At 50.0% G+C, this 25,219-nt stretch overlaps 1 protein-coding gene across 2 annotated transcripts in view; it reads right to left on the bottom strand.

The window, feature by feature from the left end:
* SEPTIN9 (septin 9) overlaps window positions 1–25,219 on the bottom strand; it is a 179,338-nt gene that overhangs the window by 124,207 nt on the left and 29,912 nt on the right. The gene's annotated exons all lie outside the window — the stretch shown is intronic.

Here is a 25,219-nt window from a genome sequence, read left to right as displayed (position 1 = left end):
ACATGACTCCTGGAAAAGCCATAGCTTTGACTAGACAGACCTTTGTCAGCAAAGTAATGTCTCTGCTTTTTAATATGCTGTCTGGGTTGGTCATAACTTTTCTTCCCAGGAGCAAGCGTCTTTTAATTTCATGGCTGCAGTCACCATCTGCAGTGATTTTGGAGCCCCCAAAAATAAAGTCTCTCACTGTTTCCATATCTATTTGCCATGAAGTGATGGGACCGGATGTCATGCTTTTCATTTTTTGAATGTTGAGTTTTAAGCCAACGTTTTCACTCTCCTCTTTCACTTTCATCAAGAGGCTCTTTAGTTCCTCTTCACTTTCTGCCATAAGGGTGGTGTCATCTGTACATCTGAGGTTATTGATATTTCTCCCAGCAATCTTGATTTCAGCTTGTGCTTCATCCAGCCTGGCATTTCACATGGTGTGCTCCACATAGAAGTTAAATAAGCAGGGTGACAAGAGGCAGCATAGCTTCCCCCAAACAAAGCCGGGAGGGCAGCCTGCACCCGGTCCCAGGGGGTGGGAGTCCTTGTTGGTGGCAGTACCTCTAGGTCTGGGAAGACCCTCCCAGCAAGCAGTGAGGATTGCACCGTGAGTTGTTCAAAGATTCAGATGCTGGTTTTCTCCTGAGGATGGAAACCCTAAACCTCAACATGTGCTTCTAAAGCCTCCACAGATTTTGCACAGATCCCATCACGTCCCTCGTTGTGAAGTCTTTTCAAACACTGCGGCCACCGTGGGTGGGACGCGGGTCTCCACCCACCAGGTAGGAGCATGGGATGGGCACGTGACCTCGGGGCCACCGTCAGGCTCTCTGCACACAGCTGTGCAACACACATGAACGGGCACCAGCAGCCGGGACACAAGACAAGACCCCTCAGTGGCCAGCAGTGGTTGCAGAGCAGAATCCTGGCAGCCACCCACGGGGCTGGGGGGAGGGCAGGGGGGCGGGCATTTGCACAAGCTCTTCACACACATGTGGCTGACAATCACCCCCACACCCAGGCCCGGGAATCTGGCCCAGAGCTTGCCAGCAACAGGGTGCTGGTAATCCCCAGCTGCTTCCCTGACGCCACTCAGAGACGCTGTCCAAGGCGGAAAGGAGAGAGTCACTGTTTTCAAGGTCACACACCCACAGGGGGACAAGGAACCAGAGGACAGAGACAGGGATTTGGGCCAAAGCCATCAGCTCTCGGTCACGTGGGTCAACGGGCAAGCACAAACCCATTCGTTCAGCACGTTTATTGAGCAACTACCAAGGGCCCAGCAGCTTAGAGCATCCGGGTAACCCAGCTCCTGGGAAATATCTCGATCCTTTCCTGGGCCTGATGTCCTAGGAAGAACTGGGCTTTTTGTACCACATGGACCTAAAGAGAACTGTTGGCTCGGCTACACTGTTGGCTGGAAGAGTCTGGGCAAGTTAGTCAACATCTCTAAGCCTGCTTCCTCGTAAAACCCGTGCCTGCTGCACCCAGTCTTAGCGAGATGATGCCGGCAGGCACCCAGCACTGGCCTGGGTCCTAGGACTAGATGGATCCCTCGTTGAAGAAAGTGTGGCAAGCAGGCAGCAGGCCTTGCACTGCGCTCGGCTCCCTGTGGAAAATACTCAAGTGATGATCCATCCGGGCTCATCTGAAGGCACGGGGAGGTCGCAGCAGGAGGCAGACTGGGCCCCTCCAGCTGCTTCTGCTGAAGTTTGCCCGAGAGGGGAAGTTAACACCTCAAGCGCCTTTCCCTCCCCAGACAGCTGCCTGGATCCCTAAACAAGCCTGCTGTCCAGGCAGCAGGCTCCATGATGGCAGGAGGGGCTTGCAGGGGTGGGTTTGAACCTGACCAGTGACCTCCAGGGAGGAGGGGGTCATTCGGCCCTCCCCTCCAGCTGGGAAGGAAAGTCCAGGCTGGGACGGGTCACTGGGGAAATCCACTTCCTGGGAGCGGGGCCAGACTGGAGGGACCAGGCTACAAGGAGGTCCCTCAGTGCCTGAAGCAGGACGGGGCCAAAGGGTCTCCCTGACCGGGACCCTGGCTGGTGGGACACTGCTTCACATCAGAGGAGAAAGAGCAACCAGGAAAGAGCGTGGGAGTGTGTGGGTGTGTATGAACAGGGCAAGGGTATGGGTAAGATAGAGACAGGAGTAAGTCCCTGACTCCTCTATGCCTCTGTTTCCCCATCTATAAAATGGGACAACACCACCTACTTCCAAGAGCTGTCATGACACAAAAATTAATATTTATTACACGCTTAAAACGGGGCCTGACACAAAACCACTACTCTAGGTTTGCTAAATAAGTAAAAATAAGACACATGTGGGGCTTCCCTGGTGGTGCATTGGTTAAGACTCCATGCTTCCACTTCAGGGGACAAGGGTTCAAGTGGGACACCAGTTCAATTCCTGGTCGGGGGACTAAGATCCTGAATGCAGAGAGGCATGGCCAAAAAAGAACAAAGGCACACTATCACGTGCTTAACAACAGAGCTTGCATATCGTGGGCATCGATAGCTAGTGGTCTTGAATCCTCCCATTAGAACCAAGACAGCCTCAAGTGCTGAGCCTTGTTCTAGGGACCCTGGAGCAAGAGGGTCTCTGACTAGAGGGATCTCTCTCTATGATTAGAGCTGCTTCAAGCCCCCGGGTACATGTGTGTGCGTGTATGCATGCGTGTGCACGAACATGTGCAAGGCACAGGCATGTGTTCATATATAGACGGGACCCTCTGCACGTGCTTACCCGGAACCCATCTGACACAGCTCTGAATTATGGTCTCGGAGCCCAGCGCGTGGGCCATGGGGCTGAGGCTCCAATTCCCTAGGAACCAGGCGAAGCGAGCTTCTTCCCTAGGAACCAGGAGAAGCGAGCTTTTGGTTGGCACAGACAGCCAAAGAGAAAGAGCAGGTGATAGGATCAAGCCCAGCCTGACGCCCTGCCCTAGAGACAAAGCCGAGTGTGCGGATATTTCCAACAATATTACACTTTGAAATTCAAGTTCTCATAAAATAATAGATGCCCAGTATTGGCAAGAACCTGAGGTCCCTTCTACAGCAACCTGAACAATCCTCAACAATCCTCACATAGTCCTTGATTGAATACTTCTTGGCATGGGGGACTCACTACTTTGCAAAAGAGCTCACTCCACTGTTAGAAAGTGAAACCTGTGAGAAAAATGCCACTTTCTGTTGCCTTTCAAGTATCTGGTTCTGGTTTTCTATTTTAGAGGAACTCAAAATAAGCCCTCTGCGGGACTTCCCTGGGGGTCTAGTGGCTAAGACTCCAGGCTCCCAATGCAGGGGGCCTGGGATTCAATCCCTGGTCAGGAAACTAGATCCTGTGTGCCACCAGTAAGAGCTCACATGCTGCAACCAAGGTCTGGCGTGGCCAAATAAATAAATAAATATTAACAAAAACAAACCCTCTGCTTCTTCTACATGACAGCTCTTCAAATAGTTGGAGATAGTGACCATAGCTCTCCTCCTCTCTGCGTCTCCTGTCTAGATAATCACCTTGACCTTCCTGGCCTATCTCAAGCGGTCTCCTAGGGTCCTCACTGTCCATCCACAGCCTCCTTCAGCACTGAGTCCTGGAGAGGCCCCTCTGTAGCCAGAGCCCACTGCAGATTGAACTGTGGCCCCCAAAACATGCTGAAACCCTCTTGCCCAGAACCTGTCAACATGACCTCATTTGGAAATGAGGTTTTTGCAGATATGATCAAGATGAGGGCATCCTGACTTAGGGTGGGGCCCTACACCCAGTCCCTGGTCTCATTCTAAGAAAGGAGCGGGTGATTGGACCCAGACACACCCTGGGGACCCGGCCCCATAGGGACAGAGGTAGAGCCTACAGTGACACGGCCCCGGGTCCGGGAGCACTGACAGCCGCCAGGAGCTGGGAAGAGGCATGGAAAGGATCCCTGAGCCTCCAGGAGGAATCAACCCTGATTTCTGCTTTCAGAGCCCCTGGCTTGTGGTCACTGTTATGGCAGCCATAGTATCAACCCAGGGCCTGAGCAAGGGTGGCCCAGATGGCACAGTGTCTCACTGCCCCGCTCCCCTGACACTACAGCCAGTCTGCATCTGCTATCTTGTCTCATTGGCAAGATGAACAGGCAGGTCACCCTGAGTCCCGGTCAGCAAGCATCCGTGGACTTTCCCACTTCCCAATAAGGGCAGCCCCGCCACGCGAGCACCTGCTGTCGGGGGTCTCTCGCAGTCTGGTTCCCCCCGATCTGGCTCACTCTTGGGACCCCAGTGCCCTTCCTGCACCCCATCTGATCCTGGGGTCTCAGGACCAGCCCAGAACCTGCATTTTAGCAGGTTTCCCAGATGACTTCATCAGCTAGCTTGAGGGGCTCTGGTCCAGATAATCTTAGCCCAGGACTCCAGGACAAGGGCCAACCTGAAGTGTGACCCCTCCTGACCTCCAGAGACTCCTTGGGGTACGGGCAGGTCTCCTGAGCCCTCCAGAGCTGGGACATACAACGCCAGGACAGGCCCTCAACTGCGCTGGACGCTTCTGGCAAAATCTACTCTTCTGAATGTGAACTGTTCCCACCCACCTCCACTTTCTGTTCCTTTGAATGAACAGCAACAAAAAAACATGACTTTGTGCCAAAGGTGGGGCCGGAAGTTTCCCAGAGTCCAGTTTCCTGTCAGGCCTAGGTGCAACCCACAGAGTGCTCTGTGTGTGTGTGTGTATGTGTCTGAGTGCACACGCGTCCATGTATGTGTATGTGGGTTTATGTGCATGAGCATGTCCCGCCACGTGCAGCCTGGGGAAGGGTGGAGAAGCTCACGGAAATTCTTTCTGGTGTCAGGAAGACAGAAAAATGGGAAATGACTGTGTGCACGCACGCACACACACACACACATACACACACAGAGCCCAGAGGGAAGGTCTTCCTTTCCTTCACCTGGAAGGATCTCTGGGCTTGGGAAACAAGACTGGATGAAATAGAAAATAATACGATTTGCAGAGGATGTGGAGAAATTGGAACTCTTGGGCGCTGCTGGTGGGAATGTCAAAAGGTGCAACCTCAACCGAAAACAGTTTGGGGGGTGCCTCAGAAAATTAAATGTGGAAAATCAAATGTAGAATGACCGTTGTCCTTTGTGCTTATTCGCTCAGTGCCACAGCACGTGCCAGCGCAAGATCTGCCTTGAGTGTCTCCGCTGTCCATCCATTAGTCCCTGTCAGGTGTGGAAGGCATTTCTGCCAGTTTCTGCTGTGCTCCTGGTCTCACCCCCATCTCATTTCCTCCTCCAGGCTCCCTTAATCCCTCAGCTGCATGCTGCAACCCCCACCTTTGCACCTGGGTGTGAACCATTTCCTCTGCAGGCACGTGCACACATACACGGTGCAGCGGGGGCGGGGGGGGGGGGCGCGGGCACAGGGAGAGGCATCTTTCTGCAGAGCAGAAGGGGCTGCTCTTCCTGGTCGCCTGGGCCTTGTTCCTCCTCTGGCACAGCTGCACCAAGTTAGCAGCCAGCAGGCCCCTTCCCGTGGACCAGCTCTAGCCCCCCAGCCCCCAAGCCAACACTAGGACACTGGTAGGCACGTCCTCTGCACCAGCTCCATCCAACCTGCCAGCACCCTCCAGAAGTTTCTCAGCCACCCAATAAGCTGCTGCTACAGACCAGCTCCGGCTTCCCAGGTGGCCCACTGGTAAAGAATCTGTCTGCCAGTGCAGGAGATGCAACAGACGTGGGTTCAATCCCTGGGTCAGGAAGATCCCCTGGAGAAGCAAATGGCAACCCACTCCAGTATTCTTGTCTGGAGAATCCCATGGGCAGAGGAGCCTGGTGGGCTACAGGGCTACCCACAGGGTCGCAAGGAGTTGGGCATGACTGAAGCAACTGCACACATATGCATGGTCATTCTATGGCTCAGCGGGTAAAGAACTTGCCTGCAATGCAGGAGACACAGGAGACTGTGGGTTCAATCCCTGTGTTGGGAAGATCGCTGGGGGAGGAAAATGGCAACCCACTCCAGTATTTTTGCCTCAAAAATCCCATGGACAGAGGAGCTTGTAGGACTGCAGTCCAAAGGGTCGCAAAGAGTCGGACACGACTGAGTGAATGAGCACAAAGAGCAGTGGTCAGTCTACATTTAGTTCTCCAAGGAACTCCCACACTGGTTTCCATCGAAGTTGCACCATTTGACATTCCCACCAGCAGCACCCAAGGGCTCCTATTTCCTCTCATCCTCCCCAACACGTGTTATTTTCTGTTTTTTGTTTTGTTTTATTATAACGGCCTTTCTAATGAACGTGAGGTGGTATCTCATTGCAGAATTGATTTGCGTTACCCTCATGATAAGACTTCCCTGGTGACTCAAACGGTAAAGCGTCTGCCTACAATGCAGGTGACCCGGGTTCAATCCCTGGGTTGGGAAGATCTCCTGCAGAAGGAAATGGCAACCCACTCCAGTATCCTTCCCTGGAAAATCCCATGGACGGAGGAGCCTGGTAGGCTACAGTCCATGGTGTTGCAGAGTCGGATGCGACTGAGCGACTTCACTTTCTGTCTTTCACTTTCATGATTAGTGATGTTGAGCATCTTCCCATATGCCTGTTGGCATCTGCATGTCTCCACTGGATAAACGTCTATTGAGGCCCTTGGCCAGTTTTTTAATTGGGTTGTTTTTGTGTGTGTGTGATTGAGTTGTAGAAGTTTTTAATATAGTCTGGATATGAAATCCTTATCAGCTATATGACTTGAAAAAAAAAACCATTCTATGGATTGCCTTTGCGTTCAGTTGATAACCATCTTTGATTCACAGAAGCTTTTAATTTTGATGAAGCTCAGTTTACCTATTCTTTCTTTTGTTGCCTGTGCCTTTCAGTATCAAATACAAGAAATCATGGCCGAATGCAATGTCCCAAAGTTTTCCCCTACATTTTCTTCTACAGTAGTTATTTCTTGTCTTTGCTGTTTCTACGTTCTTCAGAGTCCTCTTTCAACCTTGCAATAGTTAACCACCTTTTACCAATTAATAATTCTTTACTTTTCACTTTGCTGTTCAAATTACTGGTGTGGTTTCTGTTTCCTGCCTGGGCCCCAACTGATACACCACGTAAGTAGAAGGAAGGAAGTAATGAAGATAAGACTAGAAATCAAGGAAATGGAAAATAGAAACAAAATACAGCCAAAAGCTGGTTCTTTAAAATATCTACAGATCAATAAACTCAGAGCTAGACTGATAAGAGAGAGAAGAAGAAATGAAGAACATAAATTTTCAATATTAGGAATGAAGGGTTATCCCTAAGATCCTATAGATATAAAAATTATAATAAGGGAATATTATGAAAAACTTTATATGAATAAATTCAATAACTTTCACGAAACAAATTCCTTCAAAATAAAACTTACCAAAATTGATACAAGAGGAAGTAAAAAACTTAAATAGTTCTCTTTGTATATTAAACATATATTTAAATAATATTTAATATATAATTAAGTATTTAATATATTTAATACTTTTTTTTAGCTGCACTGTGTGGCTTGCAGGATCTTAGTTCCCTGACCAGGGATGGAACACAGGCCCTTGGCAGTGGAGTCCTAACCACTGGACCACCAGGGAAGTCCCTAATATACATTTTAAAATTAACTTTGTAATAAAAAAAAAAACTTTCCAAAAAGAACACTATAGGGAAAGATGGCTTCCTTGGTGACCTCTATCAAACATTTAAGGAAGGAAATAATACCAATCTTACACAAACTTTTACAGAAAATAGGAGGGAATACTCTGAACTCATTTTATGAGGCCTAAATAATCCTGACTGAAACATCACCAAAGCAAACTAACAGAAAATACCACATCAGTATCCTTCATGAATCTACAAACACACACACACACACACACACACACACACACATCCTTAAAAAAAAAAACTAGGCAAATCAAATCCAGCAATACATAAATAAAGAATTTATCAGATGAGTGTCCTAGACCTACTCCAGGAAGGCAAAGTTGGTTTAATATTCAAAACTCAATCACTGTGGGACTTCCTTTGCTGTCTGGTAGTTAAGACCCGATGCTTCCACTTCAGGGGGGATGGGTTCCATCTCTCGTGGGGTTCTAGGATTCCTTATGCTGCAGGATGCAGCCAAAAAACCAATTCAATCACTGTAATGTATCTTCAATAAGAATAAAGGAGAAAAGCGATCATTTCAACAGATAGAGGAAAAGTATTTACTACAGCCTAACACCCATTCTTGGTCAAAACTCTGGAAAATTAGGCATAGAAAGAAATCTCCCTAGTCTGACAAAAAGCATGCATGTAAAATCCATATTTAATATATGTTCTGACACAAAGCCAGGATGTCCATGTACGACTCCTATTCAACATTGTATTCGCAGTTTCAGCTACTGCAATAAGGCATGAAAAATAAAGTCATCAAGATCAGAGAGAAAGAAGTAAAACTGTTTTCAAATAATGTCATTGTTTACTTAGAAAATCATGGAACATCTATAAAACAAGTACTAGAATAATAAATGAGGAGAAGGCAATGGCAACCCACTCCAGTACTCTTGTCTGGAAAATCCCATGGACAGAGGAGCCTGGTAGGCTGCAGTCCATGGGGTCGCTAAGAGTCGGACACGACTGAGCGACTTCACTTTCACTTTTCACTTTCATGCATTGGAGAAGGAAATGGCAACCCACTCCAGTGTTCTTGCCTGGAGAACCCCAGGGACGGCGGAGCCTGGTGAGCTGCCGTCTATAGGGTCACACAGAGTCGGACATGACTGAAGCGACTTAGCAGCAGCAGCAGAATAATAAATGACTTTGATAAGATCACAGGATATAAGATTTATATATAAAAATCCACTGCATTTTATATAATCTTTATATACTAGCGGCAAACAACTGCTGCTAGAAAATGAAATTTAAACTGTATATTCAATTTATAATAGCACCAAAAAGAAGTTAGAATAAATAAAACTTTTGACATGCAGAACTTTTCATTGAAAATGACGGAACAACATAATTCTATAGAGATTAGAGACATATAAAAAGATCTTTAAAAATGGAGATATTAATTAATTTAAAAAAAATTTTTAATTAGAAGACTCAATGTTATTAAAACATCAGTTCTCCCTAAGTTGAACTACAGATTCAATGCAATCTCAATCAAAATTTTCAGTGTTTTGTAGAAGCTGACACTTTATTTCTAAAATTCATAAGGAAACTCAAAGAACCAAGTATTCTTGGCCCAACACAATGTTTTGAATATATTGTGAGATCCTATTTTAAGGCTTATTTTTCAGTCACATTAATTAAGATAGTGCAGTACTGGCAAGGAAAAAAACAGGACAAAATACCAATAAAACAGGAAAACTGAAATAGAGCCACTATATATAATTAATTGATTTTCAACAAGAGTGCCAAGTAATTTAATGGGGTAAGAATGTCTTTTCAACAAATGGTTCTAGAACAACTGAATTGTTCCATACGCAAAAGACAACAAAATGGACCTTAACCCCCTATGTCTTATCATACAGAAAAATTAATTCAAGATGGTTGCTGAACATAACATAAAAGTTCTAACTATAAAGTTTCTAGAAGAAAACACCAAAAATACTTTCACCATTTGGAGGTCAGCAAAGCTTTCTTAGAAAGAACACAGAAAGTGGTAACCACAAAGACGTAACTTCGTTAAACTCATCAGTGGCCACAGGACCGGAAAAGGTCAGTTTTCATTCCAATCCCAAAGAAGGGCAATGCCAAAAAATGTTCAAACTATGGCACAACTGCACTCATCTCATATGCTAGCAAAGCAATGCTCAAAACTCTCCAAGCCAGGCTTCAACAGTACATGAACCATGAACGTGCAGATGTTCAAGCTGGATTTAGAAAAGGCAGAGAAACCAGGGATCAAATTGCCAACATCCGTTGGATTATAGAAAAAGCAAGAGAGTTCCAGAAAAACATCTACTTCTGCTTTACTGACTATACCAAAGCCTTTGACTGTGTGGATCACAACAAAATGTGGGAAATTCTCAAAGAGATGGGAACACCAGACCACCTTACCTGCCTCCTGAGAAATCTGTATGCAGGTCAAGAAGCAACACTTAGATCTGGACATGGAACAACAGACTGGTTCCAAATTGGGAAAGGAGTACATCAAGGCTGTATATTGTCACCCTGCTTATTTAACTTATATGCAGAGTACATCATGAGAAATGCCGGGCTGGATGAAGCACAAGCTGGAATCAAGATTGCCAGGAGAAATATCAATAACCTCAGATATGCAGATGACACCACCCTTATGGCACAAAGTGAAGAAGAACTAAAGAGCCTGTTGATGAAAGTGAAAGAGGAGAGTGAAAAAGTTGGCTTAAAACTCAACATTCAGAAAACTAAGATCATGGCATCTGGTCCCATCATTTCATGGCAAATAGATGGAGAAACAATGGAAACAGTGGCAGACTTTATTTTGGGGGGCTCCAAAATCACTGCAGATGGTGACTGCAGCCATGAAATGAAAAGGCGCTTACTCCTTGGAAGAAAAGCTATGACCAACCTAGACAGCATATTAAAAAGCAGAGACATTACCGACAAAGGTCTGTCTAGTCAAAGCTTTGGTTTTTCCAGTAGTCATATATGGATGTGCAAGTTGAGCTATAAAGAAAGCTAAGTGCTGAAGAATTGATGCTTTTGAACTGTGGTGTTGGAGAAGACTCTTGAGAGTCCCTTGGACTGCAAGGAGATCAAACCAGTCAATCCTCAAGGAAATCAGTCCTGAATATTCATTGGAAGGACTGATGCTGAAGTTGAAACTCCAGTACTTTGGCCACCTGATGTGAGGAACTGACTCACTGGAAAAGACCCTGATGCTGGGAAAGATTGAAGGCAGGAAGAGAAGGGGACAACAGAGGATGCGATGGTTGGATGGCATCGCCGACTCGATGGACATGAGTTTGAGCAATCTCTGGGAGTTGGTGCTGGACAAGGAAGTCTGGCGTGCTGCAGTCCATGGGGTTGCAAAGAGTCGGACGTGACTGAGTGACTGAACTGAACTGAAATTATACTTCAGCAAAATCAAAATTACAAACTTCTGCTCACCAAAAGCTATATCATAAAGAAAGGAGTAAGGACTTTCCTGGTGGTCAAGTGGCTAAAGACTGTGCTCTCAATACAGGGGACCAGGGTCCAAATCCCTGGTCAGGGACTGGATCCCACATGCTGCAACTAAAGCTCCTGCATGCCACAAGTAAGACTCCTGTGCAGCCAACTAAATAAATATTTTTTAAGAACAAAGGAGTGGGCAAGCCACGGAGTGAGAAAAAAATATTTGCAACTCACGTAGCTAACAAAAGACCCGTATCCAGAAAGAATTTAAGAATAACCCAATTTTAAAATGGGCAACAGATTTGAAAAGACATTTCACAGAGGAAAATATATGAAAGGCCAATAAGCACATGGAAATGTGTTCCACAGCCTGAGTCATCAGACAAATGCAAATTGGAGCCAGAATGAGATACTACCACACACCCACCAGAAGGACTACATTGTGAACCAGACAGCACCAAATGTTGGCGAGGATGTGGAGCCTCTGGAATGCTCAAACGTTGCTGGTGGGCGTGTAAAAACACAACAGCTGCTTGGGGTAAAGAATGTGGCAGTTTCTTATAAATCTAACCACATTCCTATCCTCTGGCCCGGCAGTTCTACTCCCTGGTATTTACACAAGAGACGTGGAAGCATATGTCCACAAGAAACCTACCCAAGAATCTTTACTCATGAGACCTCCAAAATGGAAACAGCAAGGGCCCGAGAACAGAACGGCTAAATGTTCACACAATGAACACTACGCAGCAATCCTAGAACAACTACTGTTACCTGCAGCAACATGAGTGCATCTGAAAAATACATACATATTCAAACTGGCAAAATTAATCTATCGTGGAAAAAAATCAGAAGTTAGGGAAGTGGAGGCAGAAATTATCCAGGAGAGGGATTCAGGCAGGGGTGATGGTGATGCTCTGTATGCTGATAGGAGCTGGGATACAGAGAATAGTGCTGTACAACGGCAGACAGGAACTCTGATTAGTGAGAGGCAAACTGAAGTGTTTGCAGGGTCACGTGAACCGTTATCAACAACTGATTTTGAAACGCATCCAAAAAACCACACAGGCTGTTGGTGGAGGGAGGGATGGGTGTGTGACGAAGCTAGGAGCAGAATGAGCCCTGAGGAATCTAGGTGATGGGCGTGGGGGTGTTTGCACTGTAATTCTTTGATCTTTCCTGCGTGTCTGAAATTTTTCATAGTAAAAAGTTGGAAAATTTTAAAAGAGACTGAGATATATCAAGCAAAAATAGAAAAGCAAGAAGAGGTAGCAGGAGACCCCTCCCTGAAGCCCTGAGCTCTCAAACCTCTCTTGTCTGTTGAGGGTTTAGGATCACCTCTGGGAGATCTGCAGTGTTCCAGCCCTGCTGCCAGGGTAGGTGCCAGCCTCATGGTACTTCCCGTCTCCCCACCTGTCACTTCCCTCGTTGCAGCAGCCAAGTGAGTGGAAATAACACCAGGACAGTGTGCACATGCCAAGTCACTTCAGCTGTGTCCGACACTGTGACCCTTTGAACTACAGGCTCCTCTGTCCATGGGATTCTCCAGGCAAGAATACTGGAGTGGGTTGCCATGCCCTTCTCCAGGGGATCTTCCCGACCCAGGGATGGAACCTGCGTCTCTTAGGTCTCCTGCCTTGGCAGACGGGTTCTTTACCGCTAGCGCCACCTGGAAAGGCCCACTAGGGCAGCCTCTTCCCACAAATTTCATGAAAATGAAAACCCAGCAGGAGCTGGGCTCTTGAGAGCCTGCAACGCCACCTCCTGGAGGAAAGGCTGCCTGCACGTGAATTCCTGCCCCTTTCTGGGTCTGACTTCACAGCGGTCCCCTTGCTCCCTCCCAGGGCTCAGCCAGGCCCTCGCTGCAGTAAATCTGGGGGTGAGATGCATGGACGATACATTCCTCCAGAACCTGGGCCCCTCGGTCCACAGCTCCATGAGGGGGTGCGCGCTCCCCCTCCCATCCTGGCTGCTCTCTACAGGCTGGAGGGAGGCGGGGCTACAGGGAGGTCCCGGAGGTATGCTCCCCCCACCCTCGAACACATGTCACAAAGGCACAGCCCAAGACCACCCTCTCAAGGTGATGAACAAGTCCCCAGCCTGCTATCAACCCCAGCCCCTTCCCTCTGCCTTGGACATGGGCCACATCAGGACTGATGGTGGTTTAGTCACTACATTGTGTCCAACTCTTGTGACCCCCATGGACTGTAGCCCACTAGGCTCCTCTGTCCATAGGATTTCCCAGGGAAGAATACTGGAGTAGATTGCCATTTTTTCCTTCTCCAGGGGTTCTTCCCGACCCAGGGATCAAACCTGGGTCTCCTACATTGCAGGTGGTCTCCTGCATTGCAGGCAGTTTCCAAAAAAGAACCTGAAGCAATGAGAGCTGAAGTCATTTTCAAAGGATCGCATAAGTAAGGTGTAATGGGAGAGGACTCTTCATCTCAGCCAGATCTTATGCTTTTTGTACGATAACACGCTGCACCCCCTTGAAGTCAAAGATGTGTGTGTGCATACTCGGTCCTGCTCGACTCTCTGGGACCCCATGGACTGTAGTCCACCAGGCTCAGGATTAGGACACTCTAAGGACCCTTGAAGTTGGAAAAACACTGAAAACAGTCATTCTAAAGATGTAGTTCTTGGGACTTGCCTGGTGGTCCAGTGGCTAAGACTCTGCACTCCCAGTGCAGGGAGGCCGGATTTAATCCTTGGTCAGGGAACTAGATCCCACATGCCTCAACTAAGAGTTTGCATGTCACAAGTAAAGAGCCCACATGCTGAAATTAAAAGATCTTGCATGCCATAACTAAGACCCAGAGCAGCCAAATATATATATACATATATTACATATATATATATTTTTAAAGGGGCTTCCCAGGTGGCACTAGTGGTAAAGAATCAACGTGCCAATGCAGGAGATACAAGAGACGCACGTTCAATCCCTGGATCGGGAAGATCCCCTGGAGAAGGGCATGGCAACCCATGGACAGAGGAGCCTGGTGGGCTACAGTCCACGGGGTCGCAAGGAGCAGGACACAATTGAGCAACTAACACCTTCACTTTTCATATATTTTTAAAGATGTCGTTTTTTAGTTATTATCAGATAACAATACATTTACATCTCCCAGGGTGGGCATGCCTGAGTGCCCTGCATCCTTGTATGGAGTAAGCCACCTGGAGAAGGCACCTGAGCCCAGTGGAGGGACCAGCGAGCCAGGGCTGGGCTGGGCTGGGCGGATGGTGGGGGGGCAAAGTCCAGACTGAGGTGCATCAGGGGAAGAGGACCAGAGAGAGACACGAGCCTGAGCAAAGCCACGGGAAGGGATGCCTCGGGCCATGCACTGAGCCCCGTGTGTGCGACAGTCACACCATGCCACCCCCCATAAGTGCCCTAGGGGTGGTCAGGAGTCTTGCTGTCCTAGTAGCAAGCGAGGCTCTTGAGGGGAGCGGGGTATCCTATCAGAGGGGCTCTTCCATCTCCTTCATCCCCACCTGGCTCTCTCCAGGTGAGCAGCAACAGTGTCAGGGAAGGACAGAGGGAGAACCCAGGACAGGCTGCAGGAAGGTCAACTCCAAGATGCCCCGGAAACAGAAGCTGGGGGAGCAGCAGCTCAGGCCACACCAGCAGGAGGTGGTGTCAGTGCCCTGACCCATGAGCTGCATCATGGTCACACCTCCCCAGAACCACCTCCTCCCTGACACACAAGCCCTGGCTGCGGCCAGCAGAGCAGGCTGGGTGCCTGGGCTCCCCGGGTGGCTCCTTCCTGCCACACTAGTTTTGGATGCAGGACGCAGCCAGCTCTGTGCGGAGGAGCTCTGTGAGGGCTTGAGGGGGTGCCCGGAGCAGGAGAGGAAGACTCTCGGCGCACAGACAGCGCCAGCACCCCCAAGTTCCTGGCACCTGCCTCTCTGGGTGACATGAGACACGGAAGGGACACAGTGGACCCTGGGGGAGCGGTGGAGGGTCTGAAAGAAAAAAAGCAGGAGGCTGGGAGAGTAGCCGGGAGACCCACTCTGGACCAGAGGAGAGGGTCGGCCTCAGAGGGGAGAGAAGGGATGCAGAGACGGTAAAAGGAGGTGGCACAAGGGGGTCTCGGTGGGACCAGCAGCTGGGACAGAGCAGGAGGGGGATGGCCCGCAGCCCAAGGTCACACTGGCTCCTCAGTGCCCCCCCCCAACTCCACCTCCCTGGCCACCTCTCCTCTCCTGCCTGCCTCCCCCAGGGACCAAGCCAGATCCCCGGGGCCTGGTACTGCTCCATCACGGAAAGAGGCTCTGACTCACCCCAGCTCTGAGAGCCAGTGGAGAACATTCTGTATTCCTGTGTCTCCCCCGGAGTCAGGAGCCCAGAGCTGGGAGAAAGCTCAGAGGCTTCAAGGGGGCCGCTGGGACGGGATAGTGTCCTCAGACACACTGGGCGCACAGGGCCACCACCCCACGCAGGGGCATGGGCAGGCAGAGAGGCTCAGAACCCAGGACTCAGGCCACCCCTGCCCCCTCAGCCAAGCATCCAGCAAACCACAGCCTCTGCGCTCAGAGACCGCAAGCACTCCGTCCTAAAGACAAGCATGGTGGAGCAGGGCGGGGCAGAGCTGGCCACCACGTCAGCGCGTCCAGCGGCCTTTCCAACCGCCACGGTCCACCCAGCAATCAGAGGCCCTCCCTCTCCAACTGCTGGAGTGACGGCCATGGCCACCCCTCTGGGCTCCCTGGTTTCTCCTCCCTGCGTGGCAGCCACAGGGCACTCAGGTCCTGTCGCTTCCCCCACGTGGCTTCAATCGCACCACAAGAAAAAAAACAAACCATCGCCAGGGCCTCCGAGGCCTGGCCTGACCTGAGTCCATCTTGCTGGACTCAGACTTGCCTGTCTCTTCCAAAAACACAGTCCGGCCGCTGGCACCTCCATGATGTTCTAACCTCGGGGCCTTTGCATCTGCTATTCCCTTTGCCTGAATGTCCTTCCTCAGGATCCTGGCCTGGTCAGGTCCTTCTGGACATGTAGGTTTCAGCTCAGTGTCACCCTCTTAAGGAAGGTGTCCATTAATACACATAAATACACACATACACGTAGTAACAATCACGTCACATCACACCTGTTCTTCGCTTTTCCATCACAAGTCAAAAATTGGTGTGTTTATTGGTTAGCTGCCTGACAGCGATTTCAGATGACCAGTCCCAAAGGAGCAAGGGACCGGCTGTCCCTTGCCCCTTACTTTAGGCCAAGTACCTAGGAGATGCCTGAACCTAGTAGGACCTCCATAAATATTTGCCGGCTAACTGGGGCAACAGCCGTCAATAGTTATCCTGCAAACAGCAATTTGGAGATGTCATGACCTGAGATGAACTCAAAGGTCATGACCTGAGATGAACAGACAGAGGTCACTGGTTGGTCACTCGCGCTGGCAGGAGGAGGAAACGGGACCATGTGGAGGAACAGGTGCCGGGGTGCAGGCTGCTGCTACCCGGAGCCGGGCGGCTCTTCAGACAGGCAGACAGGCCCAGCCCCAAAGCATTTTCTTTACTGTCTGAGCCACCAGGGAAGCCCTCCAAAAGCATTTTCAAGTTTTCATAGTAAACTTTCAGAGCCAGTGCTTCTTTGCTAATTCCAAGGGGTGTGTTGCTTTGTTTATTCAGCTTGAAGTCAGAGTTTCCTCGTTTGTTAAAAAAAAGAGAAGAAAGAAAGAAAAAAAGGAGGGAGCATCGGAAGGTCTAAGGCAGGTCCCAGGCCCAAAGGCAGCAGGGGGTCTCCAGGAGCTGAGACCTGCATTGTTAACTGTCCTGAGCTCCAGGAGGCCACTGGTTAAAGGAAAACGCCCTCGTTTCTCCACTGCGTCCCACCCCTACTCCACGCCCAGCCCGAGGGGAATGGGATCCACCACTGCAGAATCCAGGTGAGAGCGGTGGAGGCAGGACTGTGGGCAAAGAACTTTCGGTGGTGGCTTCCATTCAGAGATTTGGGCCCAGGTGGGAAGGGAGACAACAGGGATGACCAGCTCTGAGCAGACGGTCATCAGAGACGTGAGGCCAGGAGCGCAGAAGCAAAGAAGAACAGGGCTGGAGGAGGCTTCTGAGACTAAGCATGGGGACAGAACAGACACAGACACAGCCAGTCTCACATGCAAGCTGGGCAGTGAGACCACCGAGAACAGAAGGCCCGCCTGACAGTGGGGCAGAGCCCATGTCCAGCCACGTTCTGGACCGGACTGGAGGCTCCCTGGCTGGCCTGAGAGGGGATGGTCAAGGCCAGGCCCTACCCAGAATCTCCCCCACTTCCTGCCACCCACTGCAGTCAACTCGGGTCTGAGAGGGGGAAAAAAGTATAGTGAATCAAGAACCCAGGACGTGAACTTGGAGCCTTACCTCACACCATGTACAAAAATGAACTAAAAATGGGGCAAAGGCCTAATACAAGAGCTAAAACTAGAAAACTCTCAGAAAGAAACACAGGGGGAAAGCTTTGAGACATTGGGTGTGACACCAAAAGCATGGACACTAAAAGAAAAAAAATTAATAAATTGAGCTTCATCAAAATTAAAAATTTGGGGGGACTTCCCTGGTGGTCCAGTGATTAAGAATCCACCTGCCAATGCAAGGGACACAGGTTCCATCCCTGGTCTGGGAACTAAGATTCCCCCATGCCTCGGGACACCTAAGCCTGTGCTCCACAACAGGAGAAGCCACCGCAATGAGAAGCCCGCACACCGCTATGGAGAGTAGCCCCCGCTGGCCACAACTAGAGAAAGCCTGCGGGCAGCAGTGAAGACCCAGTGCAGCCAAAAACAAACACACAAAATTTAAAACTTTTAAGCACCAAAGGAGCCTATCAACAGAATGAAAAGGCAACACACAGAATGGAAGGAAATATTTACCAATCTTATGTCTGATGAAGAATTAATATCCAGAATATGTTTTTAAAAAAAACACTAGGACTTTCTTATCGGTCCAGTGGTTAAGATTCTGGGCTTACACTGCAGGGGGCTCAGGTTTGATCCCTGGTGAGGAGGAACTGGGATCCCACATGATACACAGCGAGGCCAGAAAAAAAAACAAAAAAAACGTCTACAACTCAACCACACACAAAACAAACAACCCAATTAAAAAGTTGACAAAAGGCCTCGACAGACATTAGGGAAATGCAAATCAAAACTGCAATGAGGTACTCCCTCACACTTAATAGAATGGCTGTTGTTTAAAAAAATAACAGAAAATAACAGGTGTTGGGGAGGATGTGGAGACATTGGAACCCATGTACACTGTTGGTGGGAATGTAGAATGGTACAGCTGTGGTAAAAAGCAGTATGGAAGTTCCTCCCAAAATTAAACATAGAATTACCATGTGATTGATTGGTGGCTCAGATGGTAAAGAATCCACCTGTAATGCAGGAGACCTGGGTTCAATCCCTGGGTTGGGAAGATCCCCTGGAGGAGGGCATGGCAACCCACTCCAGTATTCTTACCTGGAGAATCCCATGGACAGAGGAGCCTTGTGGGCTACAGTCCATGGGAATGCAAAGACATGACTGAGCAACTAACACTTTCACTTACTTTCTCTATGCGATCCAGTAATTCTCCTTCTGGGTGTGTACCCAGCAAAATGTGAAAGCAAGGACCTGAGTAAATACCTATACACCCAGATTTATGGCAGCACTTTTCATAAGAGCCAAAAGGTGATTCTTGATAGACCATGGATAAACAAAATACAGTCTATAATGTAATACTATTCTGCCTTATAACAGGAGGGGACTCTGACACCTGCTACAACATACAGGAACTTTGAAATCATAAAATGAAATAATTCAGTCACAAAAAGACAAATATTGCATGATTCCATTTATATGCGGAACCTGAAATAGTCAAATTCACATAGACAGAAAACAGAAGGGTGTTGGGCAGGGTCAGGGAGCACAGGGGAATGAGGAAGTAGTGTTTAATAGAGCTTCACTTTGAGAAGACAGGGGCTTCCCTGATAGCTCAGTTGGTAAAGAATACACCTGCAATGCAGGAAACCCCAGTTCGATTCCTGGGCCGGGAAGATCCTCTGGAGAAGGGATAGGGTATCCCCTCCAGTATTCTTGGGCTTCCCTGTGGCTCAGCTGGTAAAGAATCCGCCTGCAATGCAGAAGACCTGGGTTCAATCCCTGGATTGGGAAGATCCCCTGGAGAGGGAATGGCTACCCATTCCAGTATTCTGGCCTGGAGAATTCCATGGACTGTGTATAGTCCATGGGGTTGCAAAGAGTCGGACACGACCAAGCAACTTTCACTTTCACTTCACTTTGAGAAGATGGAAAAAGCTCTGGAGATGGATGGATGATTGCACAACTATGTGAAAGCACTTAATGCCACTGAATTATACACTTAAAAATCATTTAAAAGGTATACTTTATATCATATGATATCTCTTACATGTGGAATCTTTAAAAAGGGTTGTTGTTGTTTAGTCACTAAATCATGTCTGGCTCTTTGTGACCCCATGGACTGTAGCCCGCCAGGCTCCTCTGTCCATGGCATTTCCCAGGCAAGAATACTGGAGTGGGTTGCCATTTCCTCTTCCAGGGCATCTTCCCGACCCAAGGGTCAAACTCGCATCTCCTGAATTGGCGGACAGCTTCTCTGCCGCTGAGCCACCAGGGAAGTCCTAAAAAAGGGTGCAAATGCACTTATGTACAAAACAGAAACAGAGTCACAGATGTAGAAAACAAACTGTGGTTACCAGGGAATAAAGGTGGGGACGGATAAACTGGGAGATTGGGGTTGACATATACACATATATATGTAATAGATAATTAACAAGGACCGGGAACTTAGCACCCAGACCTCTACTCAATACTCTGTAATGGGATTTCCCTGGTGGTCCAGTGGCTAAGGCTCCATACTTCCAATGCAGGGGGCCCAGGTTCAATCCCTGGTCAGGGAGCTAGATCCCACATGATGTAACTAAAGATCCCGAATGTCACAATGAAGACAAAAAGATCCCACATGCTGCAATTAAGACTTAGAGCAGCCAAACTAACTAAAACAAATATTATTTTAAAAATTACTCTGCATGGGAAGTAGATGGGGAAACAGTGGAAACAGTGTCAGACTTTTATTTTGGGGGGCTCCAAAATCACTGCTGATGGTGATTGCAGCCATGAAATTAAAAGATGCTTACTCTTTGGAAGGAAGGTTATAACCAACCTAGATAGCTTATTTAAAAGCAGAGACACTACTTTGCCAACAAAGGTCCATCTAGTCAAGGCTATGGTTTTTCCAGTGGTCATGTATGGATGTGAGAGTTGGATGGTGAAGAAAGCTGTGCGCCAAAGAATTGATGCTTTTGAACTGTGGTGTTGGAGAAGACTCTTGAGAGTCCCTTGGACTGCAAGGAGATCCAACCAGTCCATCCTAAAGGAGATCAGTCCTGGGTGTTCATTGGAAGGACTGATGCTGAAGCTGAAACTCCAATACTTTGGCCACTTCATGCGAAGAGTTGTCTCATTGGAAAAGACCCTGATGCTGGGAAGGATTGGGGGCGGGAGGAGAAGGGGACGACAGAGGATGAGATGGTTGGACCGACTCGATGGACATGGGTTTGGGTAGACTCCGGGAGTTGGTGATGGACAAGGAGGCCTGGCGTGCTGCGATTCATGGGGTCGCAAAGAGTCGGACACGACTGAGCGACTGAACTGAATGACCTACTTGGGAAAAGAATCTAAAAGGAGTAGATTATATGTACAACTGATTCACTTTGCTGCACACCGGAAACTAATACAATACTGTAAACCAACTACAATAAATCTTTTTTTAAAAAGTACATTTTATATTATGTACATTTTACCACAATTTGTTTTAAATGAGTCCAGAGGCCTGGGCACCCGAGGTCCTTATAGTACAGAAAGACTACAGTGACCACACAAGGGGTCAGTCCCAATCCCACGCTATATTGTTATTGAAGGTGGTTCTTTAATGTGTAACAATGTGATGGTCATGCCATTCCTCAGTAGGACTTTATGTTGAAATAAATCCTCTAGTCAGGAAGGGTTTTGGACAGACCTATTTGGGGCGCAAATTAAAAAATTACAAAGAACCAGGCGAAGGTGACCTCATCAGGAAGGCTGACCCAGGTATTATACTGGGTCCATTCTGTCCCCAGAGCCTGCCTCAGGCCTCACCCCACTGGCAGGGGACACAAGGCAGCTCCCAGCAGGAAAGCGCCTGGAAGCTGGGCAGGCAGGCTTCTGGAATTCTCATGGGGCTGGGCTTCCCACACCACACCAGGGGTAGGGGATCCAATGGCAAAGGCTTGCGGCCAGACTCAGGGACTTCGAGGGATCTTAGGATATGGAATTATCCTGTGCATCCAGGACGCATGAGAACTGGAGTGGGTTGAATGGTGGCCTCCTCAAAATTCATGTTCACCTGGAATCTGTGGACATGGTCCTATTTGGAGAAAACGGTCTTGCTGATGTCATTAGGATAAGGACCTGGGGTTTTGGTCATGCTGGACTATATGTGTGTTCAGTCCCTCAGTCCTGTCCGATTCTTTGTGACCCCACGGAATGTAGTCAGCCAGGCTCCTCTGCCCATGGGATTTCCCAGCAAGAATACTGGAATGGGTTGTCATTTCCTCCTCCAGGAAGGAAATGACCTCTTCCCAGGGATCAAACCCACATCTCCTGCATCTCCAGCACTGGCAGGTGGATTCTTTACCACTGAGCCATCTGGGAAGTCCCAGTGGATTATTGGAGTGGGCCCTAAGTCCAGGAATGAGTGTCCTTATAAGAGAGAAGCAGGAGATCCGAGACACAGAAGAAGGCCATGTGACAACAGAGGCAAAGACTGAAGTGAGCATCCAGCAGCCAAGGATGCCAAGGAGTACCAGCCACCACCAGAAGCCAGGAGACTCATGGAGAGGATGCTCTCAGGGCATCCTGAAGGAACCAACCCTCCGACACATCGACTTTGGACTTCTGGCCTCCAGGGCTGGGAGAGGATCCACTCCTGTCGCTGTAAGCTCCCCAGGCGGTGGCACTTGGTTACATCAGCCCTAGGAACCAAGTGGTACTGGATACTACTACTGGACACTGGAGTGGGCAGCCTTTCCCTTCTCCAAGGCATCTTCTCAACCCAGGGATCGAACCCAGGTCTCCCGCATTGCAGGCAGATTCTTTACTAGCTGAGCCACCAGGGGAGCCCAAGAATACTGGAGTGGGTAGCTGCCTATCCCTTCTCCAGCGGATCTTTCCGATCTATGAATTGAACCAGGGTATCCTGCATTGCAGGCAGATTCTTTACCAACTGAGCTATCAGGGAAGCCCTAGGAAACCAAGGCCCAGGTCAATCAGAGCTGCAAGAGGAAGAGGACTAGCTGGGCCTCGGGCCAAGCTTCTCATCCTGGAGACGAGGAAAATCAAGCTCTGGCAACGCGAGTCCGCAGCGAGTCAAGGGTATGAAGTGCCCAGGGACCCAGAGACAAGAGGGGCCATCAGAGTGAGGCCCGAGGCATGCTTTCCATGATGGGGGGCTGTCCAGCCCCCTGCCCCCCCCACGGCCATCACACGGGACCCCCTGAGCAAGTCAGAGAACCAGCTCTCTCCTCCCGGGTGAGCCTGGGACAGACATCCAGTGACAATGAGACTCAGCCCTCCCTGCCTCCCAGACCAGCCTTCATGACCAAGCAGAGAAACGTCTACATTCTCTGCCGACAGCTCACCACGCGGCCGTCCCAGCCTCCCGGAGGCCCAGCTGAGCTAAGTCACTACCCCCCCACCCCCCCGCCCCAGTGGAAAGTTCCCTTCCTGGAGATTCTCCCTGCTGAAACACAAGAGCTTGGAACAAGATAAAACTGCTTGATTTGTAAAAGCCACAAAGCCAGTCCAGAACAAGGAAAAAAATGCCGACCCTTGGCTGGAAGGAGCGGCCCGTGTCTCAGCAGCCAGTCACCGCTCGGTGACTCATCCCGGCCTGCTGACAAGCCCTCCGGCATCTTCCCAGGGCACGGCCGCAGCCTCAAGGGGGCTGGAGGCGGCGTGGCTCCCGCAGAGGACCCAGGGCTCCCGGGGCCCAAACTGGGCTGGAGTTGGTGCTCCCAGGAGACGGAGGAGGGAGACCTGAGGTCTCCTGAGGCAGCCCCCACCTGCCCCAAGCCCCCTCCCCACCAGCCCCTTCTGGACGGCTGCTGGGCAGTGGCCAAGAGCCAGCCGGACCCTCCTAAATGCCAGCCCAGCAGGCCATGAGCAGGAACAGCCGCTTCTGGAAATTGACGGGTGGGGCATCTGGCCAGACAGGCCTCCGTCCACACACGCTGGGCATCGTGACTCCAGCCCCACCCCCACTCGGTGTGCCCGCTGGGGAGGGAGGCAGCTACGTCAACTGCCTAATGGGGTCCCAGAGGGGCAGGGACTGTGAGCGGCAGCTCTGCAGCAGGCAGGGACCCCTAGAATCAGCTCAGAGCCCACTGGTTGGGGGGGTGGGCAAAGCCTCGGGGCCCTGCTGCTCCGTCTCCCCCACTTTACAGGTTAGAAAATGGAGCCTAAGGCCGCAGAGCAACTTGCTCGAGGTCCCAGCAGGAATAAGGTAAAGCTAGCTTCCCCAGGGACCCCTGAAGCTCTGAGTTACAATTAAAGACCAAGGTCAAGGTCCAACCAGGTTTGAGGAACTTGAGGGGACAGCTTGGGGACTTGCCTTTTCTGGAACCAGGTTTCTAAAAGCTTTGAAAGAAATAAGTGTCTTTGGATGAAAATGCAACTAAATGAGGATTTCATAGGAAGTCCCAACTTTTCCTCAGGCGTAGCCCGGGGGAAGGCCCCTGTTTCACTTCTCATCATGAGGGCGTGGTGCTCAGCGAGGCTATAAAGGCACAGAGCTGACTGTTTATTCAGTTCTTGAAAAAGCTCCTGGAGGTTGCTCAGCCTGGGAGGTTCCAAGACGTTGCCACCACTTCTGACTCCCCAGAGACCCCTTCCCAGCCCTTGCGCCCTGGCTCTCTGGTCGCCTGTCTGTCACCCAGCTGGGCCTTGGCTTGGTCATCCGTGATAATGAAGGCTGGGTGGGAGGCCCCTGCCAACCAGGCCAGCAGACTGACCATCTTCCCAAGTCCTGCACCCGGCAGCCCCTGCCAGGCTGAGAGCAGGGAACCCTGGCTCCCGCCCCGTCCACCCTGGCCGGCGCACATCACTGAGCTCAAATACTCATGAGGTGCAGTTTCAGCAGCCGTGCCTCCTGGCGGTCTCCGGAGCCACCCCAGCTCCTGCGGTCAGTCGCGGTGCCCAATGGTGCGTGCCCAGCAGCACGGATACACAGGCACACCCACCGCCTATCAGCAGCTCCCCTGCCCATGGGTGCCCCTTCCACCCTGACACCACACTGGGATCTGATCGGCCGCTGGAGCAGCAGGCAAGGGGCCACCTTCAGAGGAGCCATGGAGACATGCCTGCCTCCCTTACGGCTTCTTGGGGAGTCCACCCCTCCCCTCCACAACACACACAGTGACAAACAACAGACCAGTCCAGTGACACCTGTGAAGACACCCAGGGGCCAGCTTGGAGGACCTGAAGCCCGGACGCTGATACCCAGGATGTCTCAGCCTGCACCGTGTACCCCAGCACCTGGCTCGAGGGGTGCGCCATAAGCAGCAGGCTGGGGAGTGAATGGGAATTACTCCTGATGACGTCAGATGCTGACCCAGGACACACATTGGGAGAAGGATCTCAGGAGGTCCACCCGGGAAACAGGGGCTTCTAACCGGGGTGACTTAGGAGGGGAAGCCTCTCTTCTCTCCCACATGTTGGTTCTTGCCCATCCCCGAAGGGGCTGAGCCCACTCAGTACAGGGCTACCAAACTGACCCCTTAACTCAAAACGTAACTCAAAATGCATCCTGTGTGGGGTGCAGGGACCAATCCAGGGAACTGGAAGCCCCCTCCAACCCAAGGATCAGCCGTCTGCCCTCACGCCTTGCCCCGCCGTGACATTCAGATGTTCTAATCAGTGATTCTACCCCAGAATCTGAGCAGAGCTCACAGATCTGATCTCTCTGTCCTGAAACGTCCCATCCAAACAAGGATGCTCATCGCTACCCTCCTCCCTGTTCACTGTGCCCAGGTGAGGACAGGACCCGGATGACGCCAACCCCCACAAGTGGGGGTCACTTGGTCAACTCCCCCAAGCT

This window comes from Giraffa tippelskirchi, chromosome 3 (genome assembly GCF_054371585.1).
Source record: "Giraffa tippelskirchi isolate mGirTip1 chromosome 3, T2T-mGirTip1v1.2.pri, whole genome shotgun sequence".
Taxonomy (NCBI): domain Eukaryota; kingdom Metazoa; phylum Chordata; class Mammalia; order Artiodactyla; family Giraffidae; genus Giraffa; species Giraffa tippelskirchi.
The sequence above is the reverse complement of the archived record's forward strand: the minus strand, read 5'-3'. Positions and strand labels throughout refer to the sequence as shown.